The following is a 16,467-nucleotide window of genomic DNA, read 5'->3' as shown; positions in this document are numbered from 1 at the left end:
TTATATAATGCATACGAACAAAAAATAACCTGAAATTCATTCTAATGTTTTCATTACAACAGAACCCAACAGAACTTGTTATCATCACATGGCCACAATAACAGATATAAACTGAACAGTTACAGCAGTTAGAAACAGCTCACCTCTCTGATGGTGGAGATCCAGGAGATTTAAATTCAATGAGATCATCCTTTGACCTGTCGCTCTTAAAGGACACACAGCTGAGTTCTGGTTCTGGTTCTGGTTTGAGTCTCTGATGGATCCTGACAGAAACATGATGATTAAAACTTAATCAGCAAAGAGGAGCAGCAGCAGCTTCATCACCACGTCTGTTCTGGCCTGATATAGTGAACGCTGTGTGAAAGGGGCTGTGGACAGTTAGAGATGGTGACCTCACCTCTGACCTTTGCTCTGGCTCTCATCTTCCCCACACAGAGTGGTTTTAGAGGGAGGGACTCCCTCCTCTCTGTCCTCACACTGATCCATGCTGCTGAATTCACATCAGCTCACACACACTTTCTACCTTCACCTGCAGAGGAAACACACATCATTCATCTGCACATCAACTCTGATCATCCTTTACATCATTAGAGCTGGAAAAAGATCAGCTGCTCCTCCTCTGATTGGCTCTTCTTCTCTGCTTCATATCAGTGTCAGGTAAATGCAGTCAGACAGCAGAGAGGCAGAGGAAGCTGCCATCAGCTGCTGCACTTCTACTATCAGTCCACTAGATGGAGACATGGAGCAACATTTACATTCACTGATTCAACCTGAACAAGTCTTATAGTTCACAATCATTAATTTCTACAAGTGGATTATTCGCTCCATTAAAGATGAATTATTTAATCATCTGACTGAATCAAACCCATTTTAATAATATTTTCTTTTGAAAGGAAGCAACAGGAAACTGTTGTTGACCGTTAATGGTGGAGACTAGAGTTCGGTACCAGGAAATAAAAACATGAATCAGTTCGGAGAAGAAAACAGTGAAACATCAGCTGTTCATCATGTTGTTTCATTCCAGTTCATCAATAATCTAATAATCCTGTAGATTAGCCTTCAAACAGCAGAGACATTAAAGTTTCAGCTGAAATCAGAAGTGAAACTTTTCTCCAAACGTCAGAGATTAGAAACAATCAGAAAAAGTTAAAGTGATGAAAAAATTAAAGAAATAAACAATTTAAACTTACAGTTTGTTCAAACGATCCAAAGAGTTAAAGAAGAAAATTTAAACAACAGACTGAGACCCAACTAACGGTCTGGAGCCGCACATGAACAGGTAAATTCAAACCGAAAGTAAATGTGACGGATGTTGCATAACTGATTGTAACACGTGGCACCAATAGGTGTCGCACTTTTCTTCTTGTTCTTCTTCTTGATAATTATTGGCGGTTGGCAAGAAACGTTAGGTGAGCATTACCGCCACCAACTGGTAAGGAGTGTGGACCATTTGACAAAAAACAAAAACAAAAAAACAACTATATCCTATTATACAACTTACTCTGTTTCAAAAAATCAAATATAGCCTGATTTCCTCTGCTTCTCGAGTCCTTTTGCAGTAAATCAACAATATCAAATTTCATTTTCATATTACTAAGGTTTCTTATTAACTTGTTTCTCTGAGACAGATCATTCCTACAACTCAAAATAACATGTTCCAATGTCTCATCTTCCCCACAGTCACATTTCCCTGCCTGATGTTTCCCTATCAACAAATAGATCACGATTTAGTCCAGTGTGTCCGATTCTAAGTTGTGAAATAATTATCTCTTCTCTCCTGTTTCTTTCTGTTCTTCTCATTTGTCCAATTCTCTTTTGGATTTTATAAAACCGTCTTCCTTTCTTTTCTTCTACCCATAACTTTTGCCACCTCTTTTTTTGTTTAATTACACCCTTTATTTCTTTTATACTATAACTAACATTAATATCTATCCTTACCTGATTGGTACTCTCCTTAGCCATCCTGTCTGCCATTTCATTCCCCTTAATCCTGTGATGTGCTGGAACCCATACAAAATTTACTGTTAGTCCCATCATGTTGATTCTGTAAAGCATTTGTTGTATTTCAATTAATATATCTGGTCTACTTTCTGACTGATCATTTTGCAAACTGACTAATGAAGAACTAGAATTTGAGCAAATGATAGATTTTAATGGTCTGACCTCTTCCACCCATTGAACTGCTAAAAACAAAGCTAGCATTTCTCCTGTATACACCGATACTCCATCAATAATCCTTTTCCCTAACTTTATTTGAAACTGTGGCACAATAAATGCTATCCCTACCCTATTAGCTGTATTTTTGATGCATCTGTCTATATTTGTATATAGTTATAATATTTATTTAAATATTCTTGTACTATATATTTATTCTTAATGTGATGATTATCTTTGTTTTTCTTTTCTAATAATGAAAACTCAACTTCAGCATCAGGAAGTATCCAAGGTGGTACTGCAGGTAATGGAACTGTCTGACATATATCTAGGCCTGTCACGATAGCAAATTTTGCTGAGTGATTAATTGTCTCAAAAAATTATTGCGATAAACGATAATATTGTCTGAAGACCTTTTTACACTGATGTAATGGAAATGACGTAATAATGCATGTGATTTCCTGCCAAAGATAGATACACTTTATTTTCAAAAGAATATTTAACACTGGAGCTGATAAACAAAATAAACAAAACAAACAAAAACAAAATGGATTCTCAGTCTCCATTAACAAAAAATGTACTTGATAAAAACTAAACAACATAAAGCCAAATTGGAAATAAATACTGCATTCAACCAAAAATAGTACAGATTATGAAGTCTGTATATTATGTTGCCCTTCAGTAATAATTAGATTTAAATAGAGAAGATGGGCACATCGACTACGTGATGCAATAGTTCACACTACATGATTTTTTGCTCCTATTTTTCCCCTTACAACAATCTTAAAAGTTGGTGTTTCTAAGATTGTGTGGTGTGTTATGGTAGATCGTCGTTGCCGCTCCGATCCAAATCAGGGGTTTTCCCACTGGGATCTTAAAGCAGCCTGTTGAATGTGACAGGCAGCCAATCAGAAAGCGCAGATTCTCCTCCGTGTTTTCTGAGGGGAAATTACGGAGGGGAATCCCAAACAGCTGACACGGCGCAACCCGAAGTCCAGCGGACATTGGAGATGATATGTGGAAACAACATTAATGTTTATTCAACATGCAAAGAATACAGAAATGACAAGGGGAGGAGTTGGAGCGAAATTGCTACCGCAGTTGATAAACCCGGTAACTTTTCAGCTGTTCTTCGTTAACGTGACATAAATAGGTTCTAATGATTTTCATTCAGGCAGGTTCTGAAGTTCTGAGTTATAAACTATACATCCATAGTCCAAGACTGACCTAATTAACCCAGTGTAAATTGCTTTTAAAGAATTTCTATCAGCTTCCCACTCTGTTCCAACTAAACACCTCATTATATTTAATACTTTCCTACATTTATCGATTATTTTGTTAATGTGCACACCTCATGTCATTCTTTCATCAAACCAAATCCCAAGAAATTTAAATTGTTTAACTCTTTCCAAATCCTGACCATATAATTTTAAGTTAATTTTTTCATCAACTCTTTTCCTTGTAAAAAACATTATTTTAGTTTTCTCTACAGAAAGTTTAAAACCCCATTTATATAACCATTTTTTCATAATTGAAATTTCTCCCTGAAGCTTCTTTACAATGAAGTTTAAATTTCTTCCTCTTTTCCACATCACTCCATCATCAGCAAAAAGTGAAAATCCCATTCCACCCTCTACTTCTTTAAACATATCATTAACTACCACTGAAAATAATAACGGACTTACTATACTTCCCCGTCCCATTTTCTATATTCAAACTCTCAGAATAATCCTTCCCTATCTTCACTTCTGTTTGTCTTTCTTCTAGAAATTTTTAATCCATCTAAACATATGACCATTTATAACCATTCTTCCAATTGTAATTAATAATCCTTCCCTCCACATCATATCATATGCTCTCATAATATCATAAAGTACTGCCACAACAATATTAAATGATGAATAAAGGCTCTTTACTCACTTGAGCCTTTCTAATTTCATTCTCTAAACATAAAACTGGATCCATTGTTCTTCTCCCTCTCCTGAAACCACTCTGATGAGACGATATAAGTCCCTTATTTTTCATATAATATATTAATCTTTCATTTATCATTCTCTCCATTATTTAACGCTATTGGCCGATAATTTTCTGGTTTTGATTCATCTTTCCCTGGTTTCCGGATTAGAATAATCACTGCTTCCTTCCAACACTTTGGCAGTTCCCCATCCTCCCATATCCGATTATACATTTCTAATAAAATATTTTTAGAAGACTCACTTAAATTACTAACCATAACATAACAAATTTGATCTTTTCCTGGAGCTGATAACTTATATTTTTTAAGTGCCCTATTCAGTTCTGTTATTGTAAACAACATATTCAATGGATCATTTGTTTCTCCCATATGCTGTAATAAATCCTTGTTCTCTAAAATTGTCTTTTCTCTTCCTTTTTTCCTTCTTCACTAATATTTTCAGAACTATGAATTTTAACAAAAGTATTTACCAACATTTTGGCCTTTTCTCTGTCAGTAATTGCTGTTATTTCTCCATCATTTATTATTGGATATCCACTCACTCTTTTAATCCCATTCATCCTTTTAATTGTTGCCCAGATCTTAGAAATATCTGTCTCCATCCCTACTGAATTACAAAAACTCCTCCAATAATCTCTTTTTGCATTTTTAACAATTCTTCTTACATTTGCTTATAATTTCTTTTATTCATTCAGATTCTGAAAGTTGTGATTTATTTTTAACAATTTGAAAGCTTTATTTCGTTTCTTGATAACCTCAGTACATTCTGACGTCCACCAACCTTCTTTCCCTTCCCTCCCCTTTCTTCCTTATAGTCTGATTAGCTGCTTCTAAGATAACTTTACATATAGAAAAATTTAAATCATCAATACTACTATTCATATCCACTTTTAACATTTTTATTTCACTACTATTCCTACATGTTTCCCAATCTGCAGACCTAAAAGACAATTTATTTATCCCTTTTATACAATACTTCTCTATATTTAACTTTATTTCAGTCACTTTAGGATAATGATCACTTCCTATAGTTGTTTTATTGATTACTTTCCATCAACAAACACCTGCTACAGAATGTGAAACTAATGTTAAATCAATTGCTGACTCTGTATTATCTCTAAAATTAATTCTGGTTCCACTTCCATCATTTAGACATACCAATTTTTAACATCCATTATTACTTCTATGATATCCCCATTGTGATCATTATGATGACTCCATAATGAGCGATGCCCATTAAAGTCCCCACACCATATAACTTTACCCTCTAAATAAACACCAAGTTCCTCCATTAAATCTATTGAAAGTCTTTTACATGGATTATAGAAGTTAGTTATTTTAAATTGCCCATTTACTGTCCAAATTTCAATAACAATATATTCCAACTCTCTTCCTTTAGCCAATAATCTAAATTGAATTCCCTGTTTTATGAATATTATACACCCTCCTCCAGATCCTCCCTCTCTGTCTCTTCTAATGCTTTCATATCCTTTAAAAACAAAATCAAGATTTGGTTTAAGCCAAGTTTCCTGAATACATATAATATCTAGATCTTCTTTAAATTCTCTAACAAATCCTTTAAACTCCTGTCCATTTGCAATAAGGCTTCTAGCGTTACATTGTAAGATGATCAGTTTTTGTCTTTCTGTCCTTCTTTCCTTTCCTTTTTTCCTTTCCTTCTGCCCCTAGAACAAATTTCATCCCAACTATTTTCTTCAAAACCCCGTTTACTGCTTTGTGTCGCTGTAAAATTATCCTCTTTTCGCTCTCTTCCCGATCCTCTGCTACCACGCACTGGAGTCCAGTCACCTAAATCCATCTCATCATCTCCATCATCCTCAACCTGAGACGCCATAGCAGTCCAGTCACAAACCAGTTTTATGCCAGTCGCCCAAAATCAGTCATTTTTGTGTCGATTTTGCTCTGTCAAGTTCGGATTCCGCTCCAATTCCCGACTTCCTGGTTCTCCGCCCTGATTCCCGTTTCGAGCTGGTTCACCGACGCCGGTGTTATAGATTAACTGGTGGCAAAATTAACTGGTGGCAAAATTAACTGGTGGTGGCATCTGGGAGAGATAGATGTTTCTGCATCTGGGAGAGACAGATGTTTCTGTGGGCATGGCTTTTTAGGACCCCTTTACCAAACCAGGAAGTTAACAATGCGATAGAGAGAGAACCCATCCATCCATCCATTTCTGTTCACCCTTTGTCGGGAGGGTTGTTAGTGTCTATCTCCAGCTACGTTCCGGGCGAGAGGCAGGGTTCACCCTGGACAGGTCGCCAGTCTGTCGCAGGGCAACACAGAGACATACAGGACACACACACTCACACCTAGGAAGAATTTAGAAAGACCAATTAACCTGACAGTCATGTTTTTGGACTGTGGGGGGAAGCCGGAGAGAACCCACGCATGCACAGGGCCAGGAATCGAACCCAGGACCTTCTTGCAAGGCAGCAGTGCTACCAACTGCGCCATTGTGCAGCCCGGCGATAGAGAACTATTTTTTAAATAGTTTTTAAAAACTATTTTTTTAAAAATAGTTTTTTAATTTGTAGGTAAAAACCTACAAATTTTTGCAAAAATACTATCCGATTCCGTAAGATCTCAGGAATAGCTAATTACAAAAACTTTTATTGGTCTAACATGGTATGTTACCTTATTTTTTTTTTTACATTAATCTGCAAAATCAAAAAAAAACAGGTAAATTACACAGAACTTGTCCTGATTTGTGTGTTTCATCGGAGGCTGAAACTCGTCAAAGGAAGATCTCAAGATGCCATAAACAGATCTCAAAGCAAAGATTAATGCCTGAAAGCCGACATAAATGTTTTAGAGCCATGAGATTTAAAATAAAGTGTTTAAAAAGCTCGACTGACTGTTGTTTTTCACCTCTCCCTCATATTGGATGATATTTCAATTAGATATCTACAGAAACTATAGCGAAATCTTTTTAAACACTGTTTTTGTAACATGTTATAGTTTATTTCCTAGTTCATTTACAGAAGACAATGGCTACAGCAGATCTATGTGGCAGTGTCATTTCTTCTCTAATGTTGATATTTTTTCTCATAATCATAAATATCTTTATTCTTTTCATCAACCATAAGAGACAACGCTGAAAAAAATATTCTCATGTACTTTTACATCAGAAACGGGTTAAAATCTTCACTCAAACTGAGATTCTGAAAGCGTCACCAGTTAATCCAGGTTTACTTCTTAAAGCGCGACGTGTCCGTTAGATCAGAATCAATAACAGGTTGGATTAGAAAAAGAAGCAGAAAAAAGCAGAACTAAGAACTGGGACATGATGGAAACCAGAACTTTCTGACCTCAGATCTGGAAAACAAACTTTAACTGAGACGTTACTGAAGCTTGAAGTTCAGTTGATCCAAATCTAAAGCTGGTCTGCAGGGACGACTTTAGGGTTTGTTTGTTTCTGCTCACCTGCAGCACCAGCCGGGTGGAGTCAGTCTGAGTTCCTTCATCATCTAAAGAGAGCTGGAGAACATTGAAGATCCTCCTGGAAAAAATGGGAGCTTTGGAAAGAAATGAGCAGGAAGAGAAAGAAAAATGGATCTTCATCACTTCTGAAGTGGACGACATCAGAGTTGGATTCAGTGGAGTCACATGAAGAACAGAACACTGAGGCTAGAATAATAAACATCATGCTAAATATTAGCTGCAGCTCCGTCAGAAGAAGCTTCAGGTTGAATCTAAAGGAGGCTGAAGATCTCAAAGTGGATGAGAGGAAACCTGATGAGCTCTACAGTCCACTAGATCCAGATCAGAACCCTGGAGAACATCTACGCTGGAAGCAGAGCCACAAGCTAGAAAAATATCCAGGTTTCTATCCAACCTGAACACAGGAAGTCCTTTCTTCTTCTGCTGCAGCTGAGAAGGTCCTGCTGCAGAACTGAAGCCACACAGTTCCTCCACAGCAGAACAGAGGAGGTTCTGGAGGAGACCAGGGTCCACATCTGGACTCAGAGTTCTCCTGAGCTTCAGCAGAGCTGCTAGGTTTGGTTCTGATCCGCCTCTGTTCTGGTGTCTGATCTTCAGAGACCATCTGAACCGACCCATCCGAACTCAGTTGAGGTGGTGGAGGATGAGGATGGGGCGCGGCGAGGAGGAGGAGGAGGAAGAGGAAGAGTGCCGTAATCCATCTCTCTGATGTGGAGACCTGTTTGTCACTGATTTCACCTTCTTGTCTGTTTGGCTCTTTTTTTCAGCCAGCATTAAAATGCCGCTAATTCATTTTGGTATTCAGTCAGCACTATTATTATTTCAACATTATGATGGTCCCAAACCTATCAGTTCTTCTACTATTCTGGCTGCATACAACTTCCTTGTTCTGAGGACATTGAGTCTGTGAAAAGCATTAAGACAGACAGACAAATATGAGAAACTTTTGTGAGGAGATTCAGAGTGCAGTGGAAGAAGGAGAACAAAACAGAGACAATGTGATTGATGAATGGTGGATTCTTGCTCCTGAATCTGAAGCTGTAAGATTACAGTGTGATGAGAATCTGAGAGATATTCTGATGAGGACAAAGAACAGGATATTGCCCCCGACTACAGTCATCAGTCTGATGCTGGAACAGAAGTCAGAGTCATCAGGGAACAGCCTTCAATTGATCCAGCTGTGTTACGCACAATTTATCAGAACCTGAACCAGAACCAGAACCAGGCCTGTGTGTTCTGTGCAGTAAGAGACTGGTGTATTCAGTGTTTCTGTGCTTTGAACCCTCATCCATTTTACTTCTATGTCAACGGTGGAGCAGGAAGTGGAAAATCCCACCTGATTAAATGTATTGACTCTGAAGCAAGCACTGCTCTGGATCATCAGATCCATCAGTAGCCTCTTCTACTGATGGAGAGGAGGCTGACATATCAAATCAAACTGTCATGTTGACTTCATTTACAGGAACAGCAGCTTTTTCTATCAATGGCTGTTTGTTACATTCACTGCTCAAACTACCCAGGAGTCTAAAACCTCCCATTCAAGGACTTGATACTCAACTAGATGAAGTCAGATTTGAGCTTTTAAATGCTGAAATTATTGCTACTGATGATATTTCAGTGCTTTCAAAACCTCTTTCTGCTGATGTGGATGCAAGACTGAAAGAAAAGGAAATCACTGAGATTTTGGAGGAACGTCTGTTTCAGGGTCGTTGACGTATCAGGATTTCCATCAGGGGAAATTAAACATTTAAAAATATGTTTATCCATTGCAATTATTAGAACATTTGAAATGTTGTGCACACAGAAATTATAATTAAAAATTAAAAGGAGACGTTTTCAGAGGTTTTTTATCAATATGATTCGGCTGTGGTCCTAAAAAATGTCATGTGGTGCGACCGTGATTTATCTTAAAATAAAGTATTTTCCATGATTTATTAAACATTTTTTATAAGTTTAATTTTACTGAAGGTGTTTAAAAACAAAGTTTTTAATTTTCTTTGTATTTTTCTGACAATTATGACAGTTTTTCCCCAAAAATGAACGAGTTCCATTTATAATTGTCTTATATTTTTCTTCACCATTTCATCAAACTGTGTTAAAAATAAATAAACTCCAGTCACTTGAGGAAACTGTATTAGTGATTAATATTTCTGCTCCAGAAATTAGATATTCCATTTTTAGTTCAATATATTTACTTTTTAATTGGTCACCAAATGATTTATAGAATAAATGTCGGCCAGTAAACGGGTCAAAATCCTTTAAAAAATAAAAATAGTATTACATCCAGTAACAGTACATTACAAAAAACACAAATTAAACACACCAATTTAATTCACATCAAAATTAATGCAGTAATCAACTTTGTAACAAACATTTCAAACAGATCCTCATAAAATCAGAATGTTCAGTAGATTGATTTTATTTTCTGAACTTTTTAAAGTTTTATTTTAAAAACTTAATAAAAACAGAAATGTTCAGTCTCCCAAATGTAAGAACAATAATGACAATAGAATAATTCAGTTGAATTGAATTATTTTAAGCAGAACCAAGTATGATAAATAATGTAATCATTTACAAGTTCCCCAAATGTGAGCTTCTTTCAAAACGGAAAAGATTTCAATGAACTTCTAAACCATCATATTACTCCTGGGTAGAGACGCTCCCATCAGGGTTTTTCCTGCCGGTTCTGATCACCATGAGGTCCGATCACTGCCGATCACAGATACCGATCACATGGATTGGCTGTTAATGTTTGGCTTTAGGTAGAAATGCTACTATGTGATCTGGCAAAATGGAGCCATAAAATCACCTCATTTAGACAAAAACATGTCCAATACTTGCAGGCTCATGGCTAATTGTTCTGGTTCTGATGGCTTGTTTCTGACCCAGTAGAGTAATTCAGCAGAACACAGGGAGGAGGCAGAGGAACTCCATTTGTTCTCTCAGATTATCTCATGTTAGGACATAGAGAAAGTTACATTAAAACTGTTTTAAAGTTTCCTCCTCAGTACCGATGGTCCAACAAAGAATTATTGTGATGATTAATCAGGTTAAAAATTGGCTCATTCTGAAGATTTTTAACCATTTACACCTTTTTTATACAGTTTTATACATTAAAAGATACAAAAACAGAGAATTAAATCACTTGTTAGAATATATTTACAAAGTTTTTCCATCTATTTTTAAACTTTCTAACTTCTTTTCTGCAGTTCCAGGGTGAGTCTTTCTTCATGACTCTTTAAGGAATGAGAAGCTCAGCTCAATGTTTTTATCCAACCTTGTTATTAATCAGTGAAATAAGTTGGAGGAGAGACATTTGGTTCCTGTTGCAGCTCAGTGTTAATCTGGTTAATCTGAGAGATGAGCTCCAGTCTAACACTGCAGTGAGGATTAAAACCGGCCAGACAAGGTGAGGGACGGAGGAGAGGTCACCATCAGGAAGTTTGAACCTCTGCAACAAACTGCATTTTAATCACAACCAGCTGCTGATTTTACTGGGTTTTGCTTTTTCCAGTTAAATCCTTTATTTTCCGGTTTGGGTTGAATCAGGTGTGGCCCACGTTGGCGCTGTGGCGGGTCATATCCATGTTGGTTTATTCACTAAAAACAGGTTTACTTTTTGTTATCACATTTAAATGTAAAATATAGCAGATATGCAGCGATCAGACCTTTTCTGTCCAACACTGATCTCCAGTTTTCATTCTGCTCTGACCTTCCAGTTCCTGGGATTTTTCCTCCAAAGAGAAAAATGTTCTGCAGGTTCTGAGTTTCAGGTAGAAGTTCTGAATGAAACAGAAAATATGAAGATTTTCCCACTTTAGGCTTCAAAGCTTTGACCTCTGACCTTCATGGGATGGGAATGTTTTACTTTAAATCAGGACTTTCTGAAAGGCAGAGTTGATGAAAAAATCTTTTTAATGCAAATATTTAAATTTGAACAGGAAAAGAACAGAATGAGCAGCAAATGAACCAAATGCAGAAGAAAAATATTTTTATTTAAAACACATGAAGAAAAACTGCAGCAAATTTACAAAAGGAAGATTTAATATTCAAATCTGACATGTTGAGAAAAATAGGAGCCGATAGAAACAGAAAATGATCAGTGATTGAGAAAAACTGATCAACATTTCAATGAAATCTGATGGATGAAAGGAAAAAATAAGAGAAACAACATCTTGATATTCAGTGTGAAGCTTTGACTGGAAACAGACAGAAAAACATGAGGATCCTGGAATAATCCTGGAATAATCCTGGAATAATCCCAGCTTCCATATTTAAAGGACTGGAAGAAGAAAAAGTTTCCAAGGACTCAATCAGAATTGTTTCACCAAGAAATAGATTGTAGAGACTGAACTATCTGTTCAACAGTGAGAGAGTTTCTCTGACAGGAGGAAAATCTTTAGACTCAACTCAGCACAGAAATACTGAGGAACCAGAACTGAACCAGAACCTAAATCCAGGAATCAGAGGTTCAGTGAATGTGGTGTTGAAGGTGTGGAGGAGGATCAGTGAGTCAGAGGAAACTCTGTAGAAGGACAGAATGCCAGCAGGACAGTCCACATACACTGCTACTCTGTTAGAGACAGAGGAGGAGGAGAGACGAGTTTCTCTGTTATTGTGCCAGACAGAGTAACCACCTTCAGAGCAGCTCAGACTCCAGGAATGATCATTCCCTCCAAACAAACAGTCTCCACTGTTTTTTTTCCTCCTGATTCTTCTGTAACTCACTGATATATAAACTCCTCCTCTCCACTCGACCTCCCAGTAAGAGCGACCAGTCAGACCAGTTCTACACAGCAGCTGAGGCCAGTAATCAAATCTGTCTGGATGATCAGGATATGACTGAAGCTCCTCCACATGTATCACCTTCCTGTTGTCTTCAGACAGTTTTATCTCTCTGCTCACTGTGTTTGTGTCGATGGTGAGTTGACAGGAATCTGATGGAGAGAACAAACACAATCCAGCTGCAGTTATTGATCATTTATTGACACTTTGATGATGACTCCTGAATGAGTGATGTGACAGTTTGAAGATGGTTGAATGTGAGCTGCTTTGTTGTCATGAATCAGATGAAAAACACACTTACACTTCCTCAGACCTGGTGTCAAGAATCGGCCTCCAGCAGGCTCCACCCTGAAAGGAGGAGGGGGGTCAGACCATCAGTCTCTTTCAGCAGCAAACATGGACATTACATGTCTCTCAGACACACATTGTCCTCCACTGAGACAGGAACAGTCCAACATTTGGATTGCAAACTGCAGTGGATGTAGGAAGGACAGTTGGTGCTGCTGCAGCACAACTCATTTCTCCAAACACAGGAAAAGCTCCAACAGAGAGGAGAAAGGAAATCCCTCAGTAACAACCTGAAGAAAATCACTGAAGCCTAAAAGGACATCAGGAAACTAAGGAAACATTTCTGGAAGCTCAACCTGATTTAATAATCAGCATTAAAATACAATCAATCTAAACTCTGACACAACACCTGGATACCTGTTCCATCCACACTCCCACACACAGATGAAGGAATGAAACACTAAACAGCCCTGCTGCTGAAAACCTGCTGTGGCCTCACTGTAATATCCAGAAATACAAACATTAAAAAGGAGAAGCTGCATCACATTCAACAAAGAGTTCAACAAGAATCAAAGATTTGATCTCTGAGCTCAGACTCACAAACCAGGGAGAGGCTTCCATCATCACACACCTCTGACAAACACCTCCAACCTTTCAGCACTTCCTCTACCAACCAACACCACCAGGTGGCGCTGCTGCACACATTTACAATGAGACCAAGAAGAAGAAGCAGCATCCTGAATCCAGCAGCTGCAGTAATGGCTTGTGAAAGTGTCCAAGGAGCATCTGGAACCAGAACCAGCAGATCCAACAGTCCAGAGAGTCTTTGTTTGCATCTTTCCTCTCAGATTTCCAAGCTGCTCTGAGAGGGAAATGACATCATCGTTCTACTGATGATGTCACTCTCTGATGTCACTGATCAGGAGCTGCTGGACTTGTACATTTCCAGCATGGAGGACAGAGAAGATCTCAGCTCTGATGAGGAGCTGGCCTGCCTTCAAACTGATTCAGGGTCAAAGAAATATTTCCAGATGAAGTCAGACTAAAATGTTGGATTGTCCTGCTGTTGCAATCAGAGGCCAAGAAGAAGCTTCAAGTTCTTCTCCTGTTCAGCTCTACGTTCCTGTCAGAGACTTCAGCTCCTCATGAGGAGAACAACTAAAGCCTGGAACAGACTGACACTAACATCCTGACATCTCATCCCTGAACAAAGCTTTGCAGCATCAAGGTGACTCTTAGCGCCATATATGGACAGATTTCCTCTAAAGGGGGCGGAGCCTGGATTGGAGGAACCAGCAGCAGCTTCCAGGAACAAACCTTGGGAACCTCTGGAGGATAACATGGAGATGAGATTCCTGCTTTAATCAGTGGATTCATTGATAGAAAACATGACGACTGAAATATCTGAGAGCTGCAGCTCCATTTTCTACAGATCTGCTGGAACATCAGATAGAAATGAAGAATTTCATCATTTCACATCAAATCTATTCATCTTCCACAGAAAAAACTGAATTATTGACCTGAACTGGTTCTAAAGGTCTGGATGGTAAAAACATCCATTGTTTTTATGTCTCATTAGTTTCCAGAAAGACTTAGACTTAGACTGACTTTATTGTCATTTTGCATGCACAGGTAGTATACAGAACGAAATTTCATTGCATACGGCTCAGGACAGTGTTTTGAGGTTCCAATGTTGTGAGGTTACTCCAGAATAAAATAAAATACAGTATAAAATATGAATATAAATCTAAATATAAAATATAAAGTGCAGGACTGACAGTAAAATAGAAGTTATTTAGCTCTGTACATGTGCAAGGTATAAAGTGGAGACCAGTTTTTGAGTGCAGTCCAGTTAAGAGTTCAGCAGTCTGATGGCAAGTGGGAAAAAGCTGTTTCGGAACCTGGTGGACCTGCACAGGACGCTGCGGAACCTCTTTCCAGAGGGCAGCAGGGAGAACAGTCCATGGTGGGGGTGTGAGGGGTCACTGACGATGTTTCGGCCTCGGGACACGCAGCGCTGGGATGAAATGTTGAAATGAAGAGTTGAAATGTTTCAGAAGCTTTTATCCAGCAGCTCAGTAAAGATCTCTCCTCTTTCCAACCTGATTTAGTCCATGAAGCAGAACATCTCTGCTGCTGCAGCAACAGGAGGAAACTTCTCCAGCTCTCAACTTCTACACTCTGACTGCTTGGAAACAGATCAGGGAGGAACAGCCTTTTCTCCAGGCTGCCTCCTCCTGACTCTAGCGCCACCTACTGGCTGTTCACCAGAGGTGGAGAAAGAACTCAAACAATGTACTGAAGTAAAAGTACAAATAAACAGACAAAAATGTTCTCTAGTAAAAGAACCACATTAACATTTTTACTTGAGTAAAAGTAAGAAAGCATGAAAAATATGTTTAATATCTGCTGAAGTTGTTTTAAAACCTGACAAATGAGCCTCATGGGAACCAATATTCTAATTTATTAATATGACTGTAAATGTAAATATGAGATGGAGATTATTCACATTAATTCAGTAACCAGGATGTGGAGGAGTTTAACGTTACTGGGACATTCATGGCAGGAGACGCTGCGCTCCATGCGCCCCGACCGCAGTAATCAATGTTACTGCCAGTTCAGCTGCTTACAACTATTTAATTGTTTTATTTATTGCAGTCGATTTAAACTAGAAGCTTGGTAAGATTACATAAAACTTCTCTAACCTAAATCAGTTTAACACCCAAAACTCAGACAGCGTTTAGCAGCTTAACTTTCCTCGATATGTTTTTCAGATTTGATGGTGAATTTGTGAAAGCTAGCAGTTCATGATATCAGGGAGGCAAAGGCGGCAAAAGAATCATTGATTACTTTCAAACTAACCGACAAATCAAAAAGCGCAAAGCGACTTGGATGTAACTTGTAACGCAACGTTTTATAGAAATGTAGTGAAGTAGAAAGTACAGATACTGTAAAATGTAGTGGAGTAAAAGTTCCCACCATTAAATCTACTTACGTACAGAAACATGAAAAATGTCCTTAAGTTCAGTAACAAAGTTCTTGTCCCAACAACCAGGATCAGGTGAAGGACCTCTGCAGTCCCATGATGCTTCCTCTCCCTCTTCTAAACCATCTGATGGGCTGATATCATCCCTCTACTTTATCAATAAAATGTTTTTCTTTCTCTTATTACGATTCCATTATTTATCCTAAATGTGACGTCAGAGCTGTGGATCTGGAATCTGATTGGTCGGATGGATATTTCCCTGGTTTTCCAACATGAAGGGTCTCTGCCTTTTTCCAAGACGTTGGGAATTTTTCCCAAACTTTATTGAACAATCCCAAAAGCTTTCCCAACTACTGAAAACCTAAACACATTAGTCTTTTCTTGGATCTGTCTAAAAGATCTTATTATTGTTTTTTCATTTCTACCACAGTCAACAGAGCAAAATTCTACTTTTTCACCATCATTCACTGCAATTCTTCATTTCCTCTGGAAAACAAGGGATTTCCATTCTCTCCTGATTCCTTTCATTCTTTGGATCATTTTCCAGATGTCGCCCCCTGGTGGAGATCAAACTACTAAATGGATGAAACTGTTAAAATTCTCACTTTCTTTCTTTGCCTCATGAATAGTTTTCTTCACTTTTTATGTAATTTATATTTTATTAAATCCTGAAAGTTGTGAGTTTTGTTTAAAATCTAAAGTTCTTTATTTTTCTCTCCCATAACTTTTAAACATCCATCTGACCAACATGGAGTTACTTTTCTTCTCATCTTTGCTTCTTGGGGCTGATTGGTCTGGAGCTCCATCAAATATTGTT

At 37.9% G+C, this 16,467-nt stretch overlaps 1 pseudogene; it reads right to left on the bottom strand.

The window, feature by feature from the left end:
• The window catches only part of LOC116724903 (NACHT, LRR and PYD domains-containing protein 3-like), a 139,601-nt pseudogene that overhangs the window by 12,828 nt on the left and 110,306 nt on the right, over nt 1-16,467 (bottom strand).

The sequence above is a fragment of the Xiphophorus hellerii genome, chromosome 8, assembly GCF_003331165.1.
Source record: "Xiphophorus hellerii strain 12219 chromosome 8, Xiphophorus_hellerii-4.1, whole genome shotgun sequence".
Classification (NCBI taxonomy): Eukaryota; Metazoa; Chordata; class Actinopteri; order Cyprinodontiformes; family Poeciliidae; genus Xiphophorus; species Xiphophorus hellerii.
Note: the sequence above shows the minus strand (reverse complement) of the source record. Positions and strands in the feature narration are given on the sequence as shown.